The sequence below is a fragment of the Perca fluviatilis genome, chromosome 8 (genome assembly GCF_010015445.1).
Source record: "Perca fluviatilis chromosome 8, GENO_Pfluv_1.0, whole genome shotgun sequence".
Taxonomy (NCBI): Eukaryota; Metazoa; Chordata; class Actinopteri; order Perciformes; family Percidae; genus Perca; species Perca fluviatilis.
Window position 1 is genome coordinate 1,586,250 of NC_053119.1, and position 19,170 is coordinate 1,605,419.

The 19,170-nt window shown below is 43.7% G+C and overlaps 1 protein-coding gene across 1 annotated transcript in view; it reads left to right on the forward strand.

Moving 5' to 3' along the window:
* The window catches only part of dgkzb (diacylglycerol kinase, zeta b), an 82,828-nt gene that overhangs the window by 4,782 nt on the left and 58,876 nt on the right, over positions 1-19,170 (forward strand). The window lies entirely within an intron of this gene.

Genomic DNA, 19,170 nt, shown 5'->3' on the forward strand with positions numbered 1-19,170 from the left:
CGTGAGAGCGTGTCGTACTATCGCGAGAACGTGCGCTACTATTGCGAGAGCGCGCCGTGCTATTGCGAGAATACACCGTACTATCGTAAGAACGCACCGTACTATCGCGAGAGCGTGCCGTACTATCGCGAGAGCGTGTCATTACTATCGCGTGAAACGTCGCTAATCATGGAGACGTGATGGCGTTACTATCGGTGCGGTACTAAGGCGTAATGTCATATTAGCGAAGACGTCGCTGTATGCGAAGATGGCATGGCGCTAATATCGATCGAGCGTGCCGTACTATCGCGTATGGCAGAACGAAAAAAAAAGGGTTTAAAAAAGAAATTGGGAAGGCGTAACACAAAAACGAAAAAAACGATGGTGCACGTTACGGATAACAATAAACGGGTTTGGGATTAAGGAAAAATGGACAAACACCCCACGCGGAGCCCACAGCGGATCCCGCCGGCTCTGCTGGAAGAGTCCTGTGTTTTACCCATCCGCACCCCCGCCCAACCTCCTTCCCTTCATACTACTCGCTACGGCGAAAGTTCACACGTAATGTAAGTCAATGGCGGCCAAACGGCGTTGATAAACACGCCAAAAAGCGATTGTGCATCTTGATAACATGCCAAAAACGGCATACGAATTGGCGTGTCATACATACGCCTCTTCCTGACATCAGTCTGCAGAGACAGACGTGGAATTCAACACTAAACTAAATCCATATAAACACTGTTTTGTTTTTTAAACTTTTTTTCCACCCTTTCCACGTTTTCTTTGACTTTTGGCGGGGTTTTTTCTGACGTTTTTGGTGTTTTTTTCTAATTTTACTTTTCTATACTCATTTGGCCTTTAATGCCTCGGGGCTGAAACACACAGTCATACCAGTGTTTTCTTTTAAAGCCCTTGACTGTTCTCTCCTCCCTCTCTTTATCTATCTAGCTATCTCTCTCTTTCTCTCCCTCTCTCTCTCTCTCAATTTCAAAGCTAGCTTTATTAGCATGACTGTATGTACAGTGTTGCCAAAGCACAAGCCAAACAGCGTAACATATTTTACGGTAACAATTACAACATTGACAGCATTAAGGGAAACAGTAACAGTAACATGGAAAATTATTACGTGTACACACTCACTTTCTCTCTCTCTTTCTCGCACACACACACACACATATGCATCAATACATTGGATTATGTATATCTCTCTCTCTCTGTCTCTCTCTCTCTCTCCTCCGCCCCCCTCTCTCTTCTCCCCCTCTCTCTCTCTCTCTCTCTCTCCCTCCCCCTCTCCCCCTCCCCCTCTTCCTTCCTCTTCCTGTCCTTCGACATCTGCAGATTGAATCTTCTCCTCTGGAGTAAGATATTTCCCATGAGGCTCTAAAAATGACCGTTTCTTAATTAATTGCTCCTGCTGTCTGTTAATAGCGGCTCTAATTAGAGGAGTGAAGAAGAGATCACTGAACCAATCAGACGGCAGACTGAAGAGATACTAACACATACTTCACTGAAGTAGAACTACCACAACAACAGAGTAGAAATACTCACTATCTATCATGTGTTTATGTTACATAATTTTTTGGGCTTTTCCGCCTTTAATCGATAGGACAGCTAGGTGAGAAAGGAGAGAGAGGGGGGGGGGGGCACATGCAGGAAATCCTCACAGGTTGGATTCCAACCCTGGACCTCTGCGTCGAGGCAGAAACCTCTCAGTATATGTGCGCCTGCTCTACCCACTGGACCAACCCGGCCAGGCCCCATTATTTCCCTTTTTAAAGTACTGATGCCTAACACAGTGAGCAGCGCTGACTCACACACACACACACATACACATATATATATATATATCTATATATATATATATATATATATATATATATATATATATATATATATATATATATATATATATACACCTTTATACACACACACACACACACACACACACACAGACACACTTACACACACACACATACTTACACACGCACATACTTACACGCACATACTTACACACACACACACTACACACACACACGCACACACGTGTTAGTCAGAGATGAAACAGGAAGTGTGTCATAGTGCCGCTCAGTTTGACGTCCTGCTGGAAACATGAGCTCAGACACAGCTGATCTCTTACTGTGTGTTGTTTACACCTATATGTGTGTTTAAATATAGTGATTACACCTATATGTGTGTGTGTGTGTGTGTGTGTGTGTGTGTGTGTGTATATATATAAAGACCTGTCAACCTGAGCGCATTTTGCGTAGTAGATACGCATATTGACATCAAAATACGGTGATATGATTTGTCACTTCAAACTATGCGAAAATCAGGTGACTGCTTTGAGTTCACTCGTTGAAGCGCAGTAACCATAGACAGTATATAAGGCAGTAACGGTCTCAGTCTAACACTTGATGGTAGTAGACGGCTAGGGCTAAACCTAATGGCTAAAACAGCGTAGCAGCCACGAGCATACTGGAAAAAAAACTAAAGAAGAAGAGATTGACCAATCACAGCGTCGGGTCCCTTCCTCTAATGTCAAGCGGGGACATCGGCTACTGATAGTAAAACGAAAGCATCAGATGCAGGTGTTATTCCTCCCTCATTCCCGTTTGGTTTGGTTGGTTCCCCCCATATATCGATGGGTTCCCCCGAGGGAGGACGGTAAACAAAGGGAAACTTTGTAAACGTATCTGTTTAGCAGGCTTTCATGTGATTAATGTTTGATGCTGTACTGGTTTGATTTTTCTTTTTCTTCTTTAAATGTTTTTATAAATTTTGTAAGGCGTCCTTGAGTGCCATGAAAGGCGCCTTTAAATAAAATGTAATATTATTATTATTATTAAACTGATTTGATGTAGAAAGGCGAAATTGTGAAATTCATTAATTTACGTAGCCTATACCTGTCAACTTTGGAGAAATATTATTAATATTATTATTAATAAAGCCTTGCATTTGGTATACAAAGGCTTGGATTTCATTACAAAGGTCTTATATATGTTTTGGCTTTCCTATGATTAAGTTCATACCGTAACAAAATGAACTGTTACTGATGTAGGCTAATTACAAACTGACCGGAGCCCGTCGCTGGACGCACCGGAGGACCGAGACACAAAGTAAACACTCCTCTCTGACCGGTACCGGGGGGTAAACACCCCTCTCTGACCGGTACCGCGGGGTAAACACGCCTCTCTGACCGGTACCGCGGGGTAAACACACCTCTCTGACCGGTACCGGGGGGTAAACACCCCTCTCTGACCGGTACCGCGGGGTAAACACGCCTCTCTGACCGGTACCGGGGTAAACACGCCTCTCTGACCGGTACCGCGGGGTAAACACCCCTCTCTGACCGGTACCGGGGGGTAAACACTCCTCTCTGACCGGTACCGGGGGGTAAACACGCCTCTCTGACCGGTACCGGGGGGTAAACACCCCTCTCTGACCGGTACACGGGGTAAACCTCCTCTCTGACCGGTACGGGGGTAAACACCCCTCTCTGACCGGTACCGGGGTAAACCGCCTCTCTGACCGGTACCGGGGTAAACAGACCTTCTAACCGGTACCGGGGTAAACAGACCTCTCTGACCGGTACCGGGGGGGGAGGTAAACAGACCTCTCTGACCGGTACCGGGGTAAACGCGCCTCTCTGACCGGGTACCGGGGGTAAACAGACCTCTCTGACCGGTACAGCGGGGGTAAACAGCGCCTCTATGACCGGTACTGGGGGGTAAACACTCTTCTCTAACCGGTACCGGGGGGTAAACAGGCCTCTATGACCAGTACCGGGGGGTAAACACTCTTCTCTGACCGGTACCGGGGGGTAAACACGCCTCTCTGACCGGTACCGGGGGGGGGTAAACAGGCCTCTATGACCGGTACCGGGGGGTAAACACTCTTCTCTGACCGGTACCGGGGGGTAAACACCCTTCTCTGACCGGTACCGGGGGGTAAACAAGCCTCTCTGACCGGTACCGGGGGGTAAACGTGCCTCTATGACCGGTACAGGGGGGTAAACAGGCCTCTCTGACCGGTACCGGGGGGTAAACACTCCTCTCTGACCGGTACCGGGGGGTTAGCGGTTAAACTGAGCAGAGGATGTGCGGAATGTGTTGGTGTCTGTCGGACCTTGGCTGGCCGTTCGGCGCCTTCAGACAAAGCTCAAGCTAACAGGCTAACGGCTTATTAGCTAGCCAAACACTGAGCGGTAACATCTGCAGAGATTGGCTCTGTGGGCGCATCAATCTGCTCGGTGTGCGTCTTATAACAAACACAGCGAGCAGCTGCCGGACTCTAACAGCTGTTGATCCGCGCAGGACTTCACTGTGAGAGACGGTTTAGAGACCATGTGACCGGCAGGTAACGTTAGCGGTTAGCTGCTACTGTAGCAGAGCTGCAAGGAAACGCTGAACTGAGCTGTGTGTTTTCAGTGTTAAACTCTGCTGCAGGTGTTCATGGTGATTTCCAGAGGTGGAAGACTTACTCAGATCATGTATCGCAGTAAAAGTAGAAAAAACAGAAAAAATTGAAAAAAGTGTTGTAGAGTTACAAATGACTTGTCAGTTACAAGTCCTGCATTCAACATCTTCCCTATGTAATAGTACAAAAGTATTATCAAAATATACTTAAAGTACCAAAAGTAAAAGTACTCATTATGCAGTGTAATATATTTTATTGGATTATATTATGATCCAATTAATTGTATTTAATATAATTTAATGTTTTATTTAATTCAAGTAGCCTACTTGAACATGATTATTTTCTAGGGTTTAAAATGTTTTCAGATTTGACATTTAATGGCATTTTTTTCCATGTGTGTGCCGCCGTGTTCATGAACCAGAACTTCGACAATAAATCAGTAAGTTGCTACTCAAAAAAGTTTTTCAAGGTTGGCAGGTCTGTATATATATATATATAGTTTGTAAGAAGGAACCGGTCATGTTTTGAAAGACGCTGTCCTGTAGCTTACTAATATAAATGAATAAAAATGTCTGACACGTTTTATGAAGAAGAAAGCCTTAAAAGACAATTCTGGTGCAAATTGACCCTAGGGGGTTAATAAAACATGTGTACTGAGACCGTTCTCTGGGACATGTTGTCATGGTAATCTAATGTGTCTCTAGCTTTAAACTAGCTACCGCTAACCGGTGGTTAGCCGCTAACGCTAGCCTTCGGGGCAGAGGGTAAATCTCTATTTCTCCACCACTAACAAGGCTCAAAATATCACCAAAACTTCCACGGTAGCATAATGAGGTCCCTACATGTAAACACAAGCATTGAGAACTTTCTAAGTGTACAGAGAGTTTATTAAAAAGAGTTTATAAAGACAGTAGCCTTCATGTTTACATGCGTGCGCCACCTCAGATAACAGTCATGACCAGTCGAATCACGAACGCCGTGCAACCAGGAACCAGTAACCTAGCTCAAGCTCGGTGTTCGTCATTCGACTGGGCGTGACTGTATTCCCAAGGTGGCGCTCGCATGTAAACATGAACTAGAACTAGAACTAGCTAGAGACACATTAGATTACCATGACAACATGTCCCAGAGAACAGTCGACTCGGTGCACGTATGTTATTAACCCCTTAGGGTCAATTTGCACCGGAACGGCCCTTTAAGTTTTCAAAAAGCATTAGACAGGCAGTGTTGTGAACAGAGGAGCGAGTAGCCAGCGCAGCAACAGAGCCACACACACACACACACACACACGTGCACACACTCAGACACACACAGACACACACACATGCAGACACACACACTTACACACACACAGAGACACACTCAGACACACAAAGACACACACACACACACACACACACAAAGACACAAAGACACACACACAGACAGACAGATCAGATGTCATCTTCAGTTTCTCCTTCAGTCCGACGGAGGCCACGCCCCCTCCAGTGATGTCACCGCAGGTCTTTCACCTTTGACATGTGATCCGATGACATCACTGACAGAGTGCACGTCGCCCTGAGTCGAGTCTCTCAGGCTGCACACAGCTCCAGATCAGTTTCCTGAAATGTCAGAGAACTCAAAAGATATTCAGTTTAACATTGATTAAAAGCCTTCACACATTTAACAAGCAGACACAGACATCACACACACACACACACACACACACACACACACACACACACACCCACACACACCCATCCACACACACCCACCACACACACACACACACACACACACACACACACACACACACACACATTTTATCATAAACTGATTAATGGATTATCAGAATAGTTGCAGATAAATGTAATAGTTGAGAACTAATTGATGAATCTTTGTAGCTCTACACTATTTCAGTTTACAAGTAAATATGTAAAGAGGGAAGGAAACAAGAAAGGAAGGAGGTAGAGAAGAAAGGGAGGAGGCATGCATGGAAAGAAAATGGAAGGAAAGGATGAATAAGGAAGGAAGGAAAGAGACTACTAATCAATGTATCTTTGCAGCTCTTCACTTAATGTAAGATTTAAGGTAAGTAGTGATAGGTTGGATATTTCCCTACATCATTTCTGAGTCATCACCCGATATCAAGTAGTCTATGTAAGGAGGGAAGGAAGGAGGAAAGTATGTAGGGAAGGAGGTTAGGAGGGACAGAAAAGGAGGGAAGGAAGGATTTAAGGAAGGAGGATTCAGTTTAAGTATGTAAGGGGGGAAGTAAAGAGGAAAGGAAGCAAGGATGTCCTGTCTCAGACGAGAGAAAAAACTAGAAAATGTTCACATTTACCAAGCTGACATCACACAAGATTACCACACACGCACATAAACACACACACACGCACATAAACACACACACGCACATAAACACACACACACACACACATAAACACACACACACACACACACACATACACACACACACACACACACACACACATATACACACACACACACACACACACACACACACACACACACACACACACATATACACACACACACACACATATACACACACACACACACATACACACACAATATATACACACACACACACACACATGCACACACACACACACACACACACATACACACACACACACACACACACACACATACACACGTACACACACGCATACGCACACACATATATACAGTGCCTTGCGAAAGTATCCTGCCCCCTTGAACTTTTCGACCTTTTGCCACATTTCAGGCTTCAAACATAAAGATATAAAACTGTAATTTTTTGTGACGAATCAACAACAAGTGGGACACAATCATGAAGTGGAACGAAATTTATTGGATATTTCAAACTTTTTTAAGAAATAAAAAACTGAAAAAGTGAAGTGCAAAATTATTCAGCCCCTTTACTTTCAGTGCAGCAAACTCTCCCAGAAGTTCAGTGAGGATCTCTGAATGATCCAATGTTGACCTAAATGACTAATGATGATAAATAGAATCCAGCTGTGTGTAATCAAGTCTCCGTATAAATGCACCTGCTCTGTGATAGTCTCAGAGGTCCGTGTAAAGCGCAGAGAGCATCATGAAGAACAAGGAACACACCAGGCAGGTCCGAGATACTGTTGTGGAGAAGTTTAAAGCCGGATTGGATACAAAAAGATTTCCCAAGCTTTAAACATCCCAAGGAGCACTGTGCAAGCGATAATATTGAAATGGAAGGAGTATCAGACCACTACAAATCTACGAAGACCCGGCCGTCCCTCTAAACTTTCAGCTCATACAATGAGAAGACTGATCAGAGATGCAGCCAAGAGGCCCATGATCACTCTGGATGAACTGCAGAGATCTACAGCTGAGGTGGGAGACTCTGTCCATAGGACAACAATCAGTCGTATACTGCACAAATCTGGCCTTTATGGAAGAGTGGCAAGAAGAAAGCCATTTCTTAAAGATATCCATAAAAAGTGTCGTTGAAAGTTTGCCACAAGCCACCTTGGAGACACACCCAAAAACATGTGGAAGAAGGTGCTGTGGTCAGATGAAACCAAAATCGAACTTTTTGGCAACAATGCAAAACGTTATGTTTGGCTAAAGCAACACAGCTCATCACCCTGAACACACCATCCCCACTGTCAAACATGGTGGTGGCAGCATCATGGTTTGGGCCTGCTTTTCTTCAGCAGGGACAGGGAAGATGGTTAAAATTGATGGGAAGATGGATGGAGCCAAATACAGGACCATTCTGGAAGAAAACCTGATGGAGTCTGCAAAAGACCTGAGACTGGGACGGAGATTTGTCTTCCAACAAGACAATGATCCAAAACATAAAGCAAAATCTACAATGGAATGGTTCACAAATAAACATATCCAGGTGTTAGAATGGCCAAGTCAAAGTCCAGACCTGAATCCAATCGAGAATCTGTGGAAAGAACTGAAAACTGCTGTTCACAAACGCTCTCCATCCAACCTCACTGAGCTCGAGCTGTTTTGCAAGGAGGAATGGGCAAAAATGTCAGTCTCTCGATGTGCAAAACTGATAGAGACATACCCCAAGCCACTTACAGCTGTAATCGCAGCAAAAGGTGGCGCTACAAAGTATTAACTGAAGGGGGCTGAATAATTTTGCACACCCAATTTTTCAGTTTTTTGATTTGTTAAAAAGGTTTGAAATATCCAATAAATTTCGTTCCACTTCATGATTGTGTCCCACTTGTTGTTGATTCTTCACAAAAAATTACAGTTTTATATCTTTATGTTTGAAGCCTGAAATGTGGCAAAAGGTCGAAAAAGTTCAAGGGGCGAATACTTTCGCAAAGTCACTGTATATATGTGTGTGCGTATGCGTATGTGTGCGTGTGCGTGTTGTGTGTGTGTGTGTGCGTGTGCGTGTGTATGTGTGTGTGTGTGTGTATATGTGTGTGCGTGTGTGTGTGTGTGTGTGTGTGGGTGGTGCATGTGTGTGTGTGTGTGTGTGTGTGTGTGTGTGTGTGTGTGTGCGTGTGTATATGTGTGTGTGTGTGTGTGTGTGTGTGTGTATATAGTTTCTATGATGGAGGAATTAATTAGATGAATGGATTATGAGAATAGTTGGAGGAGAATGTACCAGTTGCTAGATGTCTGATGTTTTAATGTCCAGCTGGTTGGGGGACAGTTGATCAGGACTCAGCTGGTTGTGGGACAGTTGATCAGGACTCAGCTGGTTGTGGGACAGTTGATCAGGACTCAACTGGTTGTGGGACAGTTGATCAGGACTCAGCTGGTTGTGGGACAGTTGCTCAGGACTCAGCTGGTTGTAGGACAGTTGATCAGGACTCAGCTGGTTGAGGGACAGCTGATCAGGACTCAGCTGGTTGGGGGACAGCTGATCAGGACTCAGCTGGTTGAGGGACAGCTGATCAGGACTCAACTGTAATGTAGGACAGTTGCTCAGGACTCAGCTGGTTGTAGGACAGCTGATCAGGACACAGCTGGTTGAAGGACAGCTGATCAGGACTCAGCTGGTTGGGGGACAGTTGATCAGGACTCAGCTGGTTGTAGGACAGCTGATCAGGACTCAGCTGGTTGAAGGACAGCTGATCAGGACTCAGCTGGTTGGGGGACAGCTGATCAGGACTCAGCTGGTTGGGGGACAGCTGATCAGGACTCAGCTGGTTGTGGGACAGCTGGTCAGGACTCAGCTGTAATGTGAGATCAATCCTCTGATTAATTATTTGTTGTTCAACTGAACCTGAGTCTGGAGGATCGGCTCGGTTCACTGAGGAAGTCTGGGACATGAAGTCTCCAGCTGTCTGCTGTCTCTCTCTGTCTCTCTCTCTCTCTTTCTCTCTGTCTCTCTCTCTCTCTCTGTCTCTCTCCATCTCTCTCTCTCTCTCTGTCTCTATCTCTCTCTCTCTCTCTCTGTCTGTCTCTGGCTCGCTCCTCGGGGCCGTTAACATGCAGGACTTTAAAGCCAGAGAGCAGAGTTCCCTTCCCGGTGGGTTCTCTCAAACAAAGTCATATTTTGTGGACCAAATTTAACGGTAATCTCCACCGAAACGATCAAACACGGTTCAAATGCTGACACGCACGCACACACACACACACACACACACACACACACACACACACACTCTTGTCTGGTCTCTACGAAATGTCAGAAAAACTCAAAAGATGTTCAGTTTAACATTGATTAAAAGCCTTCACACATTTAATTAGCAGACATCACACACACACACACACATGTTTTCCTTTTCATCCTGCACACTTAAAACCAAACTATCTGCACGGCTTTATAGCGCCACATATACAAACATATTCATTGTAATTTGGGTCAAACTGACCCTTAAAAGTTGTGTGTGTGTGTGTGTGTGTGTGTGTGTGTGTGTGTGTGTGTGTGTGTGTGCGTGTGCGTTTTGTGTGGCTATATGAGGAAGTAGGCTAATCATTCAGTTTTAGACCCTCCGAGACAAAAACGACGACACAGAGACGATCAGATCACACACACTTCTGACCTTTGAACCCTCTGTGTGTGTGTGTGTGTGTGTGTGTGTGTGTATATATGTGTGTGTGTGTGTTTGTGTCCCGGGACTAGACACACACACACGCACACACACACAGACCCATTTCCTGAACTATCTTTGTCGCTGGCCCTGTTTCTATAAATAGTCCGCTGGTCCAGGAGGAGAGAGAGGAAGAAGAGAGACAGAGACACACTCAGGGCCTATTTTAACGATCTAAGTGCACTGCGTGAAGCGCCTGGCGCAGGTGCGTTTAGGGCGCGTACGACCGAGCCGTAAATACAGAGAGTTTGGCCAACTCAAATCATGGGCGCCATGGCGCCATACTGGATACCATCGTCAGATGACTCTACAGTGTAACCCTATGGGGAGAATATGCTATCTTGACATAAATCGCTTATTTTCACCATTAACAGGCATATATACGTTATTATCAACGTTTGTCAATATGTAAAAGGCCTTTACGGAAATATTCCAGTGTATATTTACCTTCTATATCGTCAATGGGCCTCAAAAAATGTCCATTGTAGTGAGTGACCACGTTGCCTAATAAGTCTCTGAGCAGTGTGATGAAAAGGCACGATACGTGTGTCTCCATTTCAAACATCACTGCAGGTTGATTGAGGGCGACAATACTGTCGTGGTTAGCTCGCCGAAACTCTACTGCCGAAGCTGCTGGCTGGCTCGCCAACGTTAGCTAATGTCCGCTAGCGTACGTACAGGCTAACAGGTTAGCTTTGTGTGTAACGTAACAACAACCCATCTCGTAGGAGCAAAGCTTAATATTTCATTCAATAAAATGATGGTACATACTTTCCCTCTTGTTATTATGAAACTGTTTGCATAGAATAATATTATACTGAGTACTCTAAACAAGATAACATGGAGCCATTGCGTGTTCTTGTCTGAGCACGGTGTGTCCCTGAGGACATACAGGCCCTCCCAGACCAGAGAGGGGAGACGTCATTGACTCTGACAAGATAACAATTGACATCAACTCTATTTATTATAAAAAGCAGCTGTAGAGAGCTTTTTGTTAGGTCATTGTCTGTACTATTCTGTATATCTTCAGTGGTCACTGTCTATCATTTGATCAAAAGGAGCACTAACGCCACAGGTCTTATGTTGACAGCGTGGACGCAGTTATAGGAAACTCCGAAGGCAGTCCTAGCATCTTCGGGGCTGTAAAGAAGACCGCTAAACGCTAAAGGGGCGAGAACTTCAGCACAACACCGCGGCCAGCCAGACTCTGACACCCGGGGCGATATGGTCGGTTTCCCCCGACACAACATTACACTTTCAGTTACGGCCGTTAGCATCGTTATCACGCGGTGCTGGAGTTTGTGCTGGCTGTGTTCGGATTGCTGTAAGTTCATAATAGTGGCTGGCTGCTGGCTAACTGTGGATGTGTCGTGTCCCCGGGGCTGTTCTCCTCTTTCATCCCGACTGAAGTCCCTTAGTGGTGCGGAGTGAGGCCGAAAAAACAGGGTGGGATTAGAGCTTAGATTGGGCCCAAAAAAACAAGCCCGAGCCCGGCCCAGCAACTGTAATAGACCTTTTTTACAGCAGACATGTTGACATGTCATAGTAGGAAAAGCACAGGTGTATTCAAAACCATTACTGATGGCTGCATTCCACTTAGGAGAGGTCCTGGTATTAAACCATTACTGATGGCTGCATTCCACTTAGGAGAGACCCTGGTATTAAACCATTACTGATGGCTGCATTCCACTTAGGAGAGACCCTGGTATTAAACCATTACTGATGACTGCATTCCACTTAGGAGAGGTCCTGGTATTAAAGCATTACTGATGGCTGCATTCCACTTAGGAGAGGTCCTGGTATTAAACCATTACTGATGGCTGCATTCCACTTAGGAGAGGTCCTGGTATTAAACCATTACTGATGGCTGCATTCCACTTAGGAGAGGTCCTGGTATTAAACCAGTACTGATGGCTGTATTCCACTTAGGAGAGGTCCTGGTATTAAACCATTACTGATGGCTGCATTCCACTTAGGAGAGACCCTGGTATTAAACCATTACTGATGGCTGCATTCCACTTAGGAGAGGTCCTGGTATTGTGCATGCTGACTCACTGAAATATCTTACTGGGACACTTGATGGAGCTGAGCCATCGTTAAGGTTATCAATTTCAGCTGTGTTTTTCCTACTATGACAAGTCAACATGTCTGCTGTGAGAACATTATGAGCCCGATTTAAACCAGACAATATTTTAATACACCTTAACCAGGCTGTGATCGGTGTGAGCGTCTGTGCATGATTCGTACGTTGTAACTTGCTGTATATATCAGAGGTTGCACGCCTCTGGAGCAGCTAGGGGTTAAGTGCCTTGCTCAGGAACACATTGGTTGATGTATCGCAGCGGAAATCGAACCCTGGTATCCCACACCAAAGGCACGTGTCATATCCACTGCACCATCTGGGAGATGATTGACAGGTTGTCCATCTCTGGGGCCGCCAACGCTGGGTCTCGGCCCCTTGCTGTTGTCGCTAGCGTTAGCTTGCTAGTTCCACTCGGCACTGGTTACCGTTACAGACAATGAGCCAAACAACGCTGTCAGCTGTCAGCAGGAGCAGCGGAGAGAGTTTCCTGGTTTTGTTTCTCCGAGATGTTGAGGTCAAAAGCAACGGCAGCGAGAAACGAGAAGAAGAGGAGTGATGAGGAGGAGAGAAAGGTGGGCGATAAAGGAAGGAAGGAAGAGACTATTTTAATCACGGTGAAAGAGTTTCTTAGTGAAACACTTTCAGAGCATGAAGCCCAGACGGGAGTGTGTCCAAAAAAACTAATAAAACGTCGAACAAAATGTCCAAAAGAAGCCAAAGAAGGGTCCAAAAACTGGCGACAAAAGGGTAAAAAAACGCATCAAAAGTGTCAATAAAAGGGCAAGTTTTTATATAGTTTATATAGTTAAAATAGTTAAATCGTTTAAATATGTGTCCGCCGGATGGCGCTGAAAGAACAGAAAGAGAAAGCTTGTCAAAAAAATGCCAAAAATAGCATCAAAATAACACAGATAAATATGTCAAAAGCATTTAACCCTTGTGTGTCCTCGGGTCAAATCTGACCCATTTTTAAAGTTTTTTATATCAGAAATTTGGGTTTCTTTGAACCAAAATGCCCATAAATGTATGTATGTGTGTGTGTGTGAGAGTCTCTGTGTGTGTGTGTGTCTGTATGTCTGTGTGTGTGTGTGTGTGTGTGTGTGTGTGTGTCCTAAGTGAAGTAGAGTTTGACACCATTGAGACTCTGCAGTAAAGTCTGTGTCCACCAGATGGCAATACAGCTGCACAGAAAGATAACGTGTCTTTATATCTTGTATAATATAACCTTTACAGTGTTAATATAACCTTTACCGTGTTAATATAACCTTTACAGTGTTAATATAATGTTGACCGTGTTAATATAACTTACAGTGTTAATATAATGTTGACCGTGTTAATATAATGTTTACAGTGTAAATATAATGTTGACCGTGTTAATATAATGTTTACAGTGTAAATATAATGTTGACCGTGTTCATATAATGTTTACAGTGTTAATATAATGTTGACAGTGTAAATATAATGTTGACAGAGTGATGAGACATTAGAGCTGATGGTCTTATTGTTCAGCAGGAAGCGGATCAGCTGTTTAAATCAGATCTGAGTCCCTGAAAGCTGATATCTCTCCGTCTCCTGATCCTGGGTAGGTTTCCCTCGCTGGGAGGGAGGGGGGGAGATCTGCCACAAATTACAACAGAACAATTGACAAATGTTTATTACTACATAGGTGTCATTTTACAACGCCCCCAATAATCAGAACCGGGCTAATTTTTTCTCTCCTTTTTAAGGATTTTGCAGCTTTTTTTTGGTCATTTTTGTCAATTTTGGTGTATTTTTTGACACTTTTTCCTAGTAAAGTACAAGTACTTTAGTGTTTGTGCTTGGCAGTCGCGTCATAAGCTTCAAAAGTGTCAAAAAACGTAAAAACCCGTCAACAAACCGCCATGCAATCTTTAAAAAAACATTTATTTTTTAAAAAGATAGATGGATGGATGGATATAGAGAGAGAGAGACAGAGAGAGAGAGTGAGAGAGAGAGAGAGAGAGAGAGAGAGAGATAGATAGATAGATAGATAGATAGATAGATAGATAGATAACCAGGTGCTTGGTGTGTCTATGGGGGGAAATTAAATGTGCTGTAGTGGTGGGGGGAGGGGGAGGAGGCAGGGTAGGGGGAGGGATTAGCTGTGAGCTAAACCTGTAACTCTCTCAGGAGTCTTTACACTCCCTCCTCCTGTAGGAGTCTTTACACTCCCTCCTCTTTCTCCTGTAGGAGTCTTTACACTCCCTCCTCTTCCTCCTGTAGGAGTCTTTACACTCCCTCAGCTTCCTCCTGTAGGAGTCTTTACACTCCCTCAGTTTCCTCCTGTAGGAGTCTTTACACTCCCTCAGATTCCTCCTGTAGGAGTCTTTACACTCCCTCAGTTTCCTCCTGTAGGAGTCTTTACACTCCCTCAGTTTCCTCCTGTAGGAGTCTTTACACTCCCTCAGATTCCTCCTGTAGGAGTCTTTACACTCCCTCAGTTTCCTCCTGTAGGAGTCTTTACACTCCCTCAGTTTCCTCCTGTAGGAGTCTTTACACTCCCTCAGATTCCTCCTGTAGGAGTCTTTACACTCCCTCAGTTTCCTCCTGTAGGAGTCTTTACACTCCCTCAGATTCCTCCTGTAGGAGTCTTTACACTCCCTCCTCCTGTAGGAGTCTTTACACTCCCTCAGATTCCTCCTGTAGGAGTCTTTACACTCCCTCCTCCTGTAGGAGTCTTTACACTCCCTCAGATTCCTCCTGTAGAAGTCTTTACAATCCCTCAGATTCCTCCTGTAGGAGTCTTTACACTCCCTCAGATTCCTCCTGTAGGAGTCTTTACACTCCCTCAGATTCCTCCTGTAGGAGTCTTTACACTCCCTCCTCCTGTAGGAGTCTTTACAATCCCTCAGATTCCTCCTGTAGGAGTCTTTACACTCCCTCAGATTCCTCCTGTAGGAGTCTTTACACTCCCTCAGATTCCTCCTGTAGGAGTCTTTACACTCCCTCCTCCTGTAGGAGTCTTTACAATCCCTCAGTTTCCTCCTGTAGGAGTCTTTACACTCCCTCAGATTCAGAGTTGAATTGAATTATTTTGACTAATAGTTAAGATCAGAGGATGTTACGTTGATTACAGACTAGTTTATGTCAAAGTTTAGTCAGGATTCTGTTTTGAAACCAAATTCTATAACATTGACTAAAAAGTAATCATAAATCTTACCAGCAAAGATAGTTCATCCATGTTATTTTTGGGCAATTCGGTTAAAATAAACCCATATTTCTGATTTGAAAAACTCTGAAAACCCAGACTGATCTCATGAAGTAGCGTATGTACGACACGCCAATTGTTACGCCATTATTGGCGTGTTATCAAGACGCATACTGGCTTTTTAGCGTGTTTATCAACGCTGTTTGGCCTCCATTGACATCGCCAGTTATAACCAGGAAGGCATTGGGTTAAACCCCCCAGTGATAACCATTAATACATTGGGTTAAACACCCCAGTGATAACCATGAAGACATTGGGTTAAACACCCCAGTGATAACCATTAATACATTGGGTTGAACCCCCCAGTGATAACCATGAAGGCATTGGGTTAAACACCCCAGTGATAACCATTAATACATTGGGTTAAACACCCCAGTGATAACCATGAAGACATTGGGTTAAACACCCCAGTGATAACCATTAATACATTGGGTTAAACACCCCAGTGATAACCATTAATACATTGGGTTAAACACCCCAGTGATAACCATTAATACATTGGGTTGAACCCCCCAGTGATAACCATGAAGGCATTGGGCTGCTGCCTTCACATCACCAGATGGTGGAATGTAAACATCCAAAAACATAAACAGAATAAATTAAAAAAATTTTTTTTTAAAGCGACACAAAAAGCATCAAAGCGAGCGTGTCACAGCGCTGTTTAAATTAAAGGTAGAATCTCAAAGGTCTATTGTTCATTTTCATGCTGACCTTAAAAATAATTGACACAAATAACAAAAGCGGCTGATCTGGGATCCTCGCTCCATAGCAACGCTCAAACTCTCCATAGCAACGCTAGAAGCCGCCAACAGAATGTGGTTCCTCGTTCATTATCAAAACAATTAGTTCCCTTTTTCCATCTGTCCTTAATTATTCTTCCTTTACCTTCCTTCTAGGCTGCCTTCCTTCCCTCCTTGTCCATCCTGATTATTAAAGGTGCCCTGCCACACGTATTTCATCACTTTGTGGTAACGTCTGTAACATTTTTTGTGGAATAAATGCCTTGGTTACCTTGTTTGAAGCCATTCTACCGTGGTATAGAAAGCCTGCAGGAAGACTCGGCTCGATTTCTGCCAGTTCTCATTAATATTCAACGAGCTAAGCTGTTTGAATCTGATTGGCTAACAGCTAGTAAGTAAGTCAGTAAAGTTTATTTCTATAGCACATTTAAAAACAGCTTGTGCTGTACATAGTGCATTAGCCACAGGGTAATAAAATAAAATACACTTACAAATTAGTGATTTAGGCTAAAACGACATCAAAAGACAAACACTTAATTACAAACATAGCAGGATAAGGCAATTAAGTTGCCGGGAAGGCCGATGTAAAAAGGTGAGTTTAGAAACTGGCTTTGAATATCACAATAAAAGGAGCATTTCTGATGTCAGGCGGTAGTCGGTTCCACACAACCAGTGTTGGGAAGTATGCTTTCAAAACGTAGTCCGTGTACAGAATACATGCCCAAAAACGTAATTTGTAACGTATTCCGTTACATCTGAGTAACGTATTCTGAATACTTGGATTACTTCCACATTGAATTTCATTTTATAAGTATAGGCCATAACATACAGCTTACTGAACAGGCCTAGTCTGGTGTGTTCTTCTGTTCCAACTGGCTGAATGTGTACCTGAACAAGCAGATAGATTTTTGTATTTGTAGTCCCGAACTGCATACTACAAAAACCTAACCGCAGTCTAAGCTACCACGAGCTAATTTTAGCTAACGTTAGCTAGCATGTCAAACAGGGATAGTCAGTCTTTAAACGGCTCAGGGGCTAGTAAATCAGCACATAGGAGAATGTAAAGTCACACGTCAACTATAACATAGCAAGATGACCAGTAAATCTACAGCAGACGACTACCCCTGGCTAATAAAAACTTACTTTAAGATGCTTCTTCAGGTTGGAGGGGGAGTGATTTGGACTCTGAAAGGAGGTTGGTTGCTGGCAAGCAGAGGCTGCACTGCACAGTTATATTTCATTCTCCCTTCTCTTTCTTTCATGTGAAATGCTGTTTGAATTTCCAAGTTAGAAAGGCATTCCTGCCCTGGCTCTGTTGTGCCGGTTCTGACTCCATCTCTCTAGTGATCACTCCTCCAGATGGATCACTTCCCATTTGCTCGGCATCTCCATCTGGGAACTTACCGTTGGAGAACTTTTGGGAAGGGGCGAAAATCCTGGTTAGCTGATTGGATTGCCGGTTCCGACTCCATCTCTCTAGTGATCACAAAAATAGCTCATTTTTTCATTTTCATATTGGGGCTTCTGGTAAATGCATGGAGTTGCCTTAATTTATTCAGAGAGTGAATAAACTCGTGACACAGAGAAGTATCGTCATGTAATCCATTGATTTCAACAATGTAACTGTATTCTAAATACCAATTATTTAAGTTGTAACTGTAACTGAAAACTCATAATCTGTATTTTGAATACATAACGCTGGTACATGTGTTCAATGCTGCCCACAACCACCTGATAAAGGTCCAGTAACTGACCAAAATGAGTTTGGGTAAGATGTATACTAGAGGTGTTAAAATTAATCAAATAATCGATGCATCGAATCGTGGACATGGACGATGCTGCATCGATAATCTGCCGACTTATTATTATTATTATTATTATTATTATTATTATTATTATTATTATTATAATGTAATGTAGGCCTAACAATCTTTCTGTTTACATATTCTGGTATGTTAACACATTCAGGAGGTGCCATGTGCTCAGTGCTGTATAGTTCTATATATCCAGTTTATTTAGTATTAGAGCTCTGCAGGATGTTTGGTTTTTGAAGCTTGAAAAGCTCTGAATTAAATATCCTACACGGCTTTAATAGAAACATGGATTTGACGCATCGTGACGCATCGAGATATCAAATTGAATCTCTGACGTGATAATCAGGTTTCGAATCGGGAGATCAGTGAAGACTCACACCTCTAGGACAGTGTTTCTCAAATGGGGGTACGTGTCCCCCTAGGGGTACTTTGGAGGACTGCAGGGGGTACGGGAGATATTTAACAAAGCTGTTGTCCAGAACATTGGTCCTCCTTTATGTAGAATTTGTTTTTTACTACCAAAAATGTGACATGTGTGTCTCCTTCTTTGGACCTGATCTATCCTTCCTTCTACTGTCCTTCTACTTTTTACAAGTTTCTCGCTTTTTTCTTCTTATGTCACTGTTTTTGAAGTTTTTGATACTATGTTGACTCTTCTTGCCTTCCTTCCTTCCTTCCTTCTTTCTACCATCTTTTTCCAAGTTTTTGTCTTTCTTTCTCATCAGCATTTAAATGTTTTTTTTCCCAGTTCCAAGGCTGTTGTTTAGTAAATCTAGCGCTGACAGCGCTGTACTCTTCCTCTTTATATACACTTTTTTTTTTCTACTGAAAATGATCAGCGCTGGTCGGGTACTTTGCTTAAAGAAACCACTGG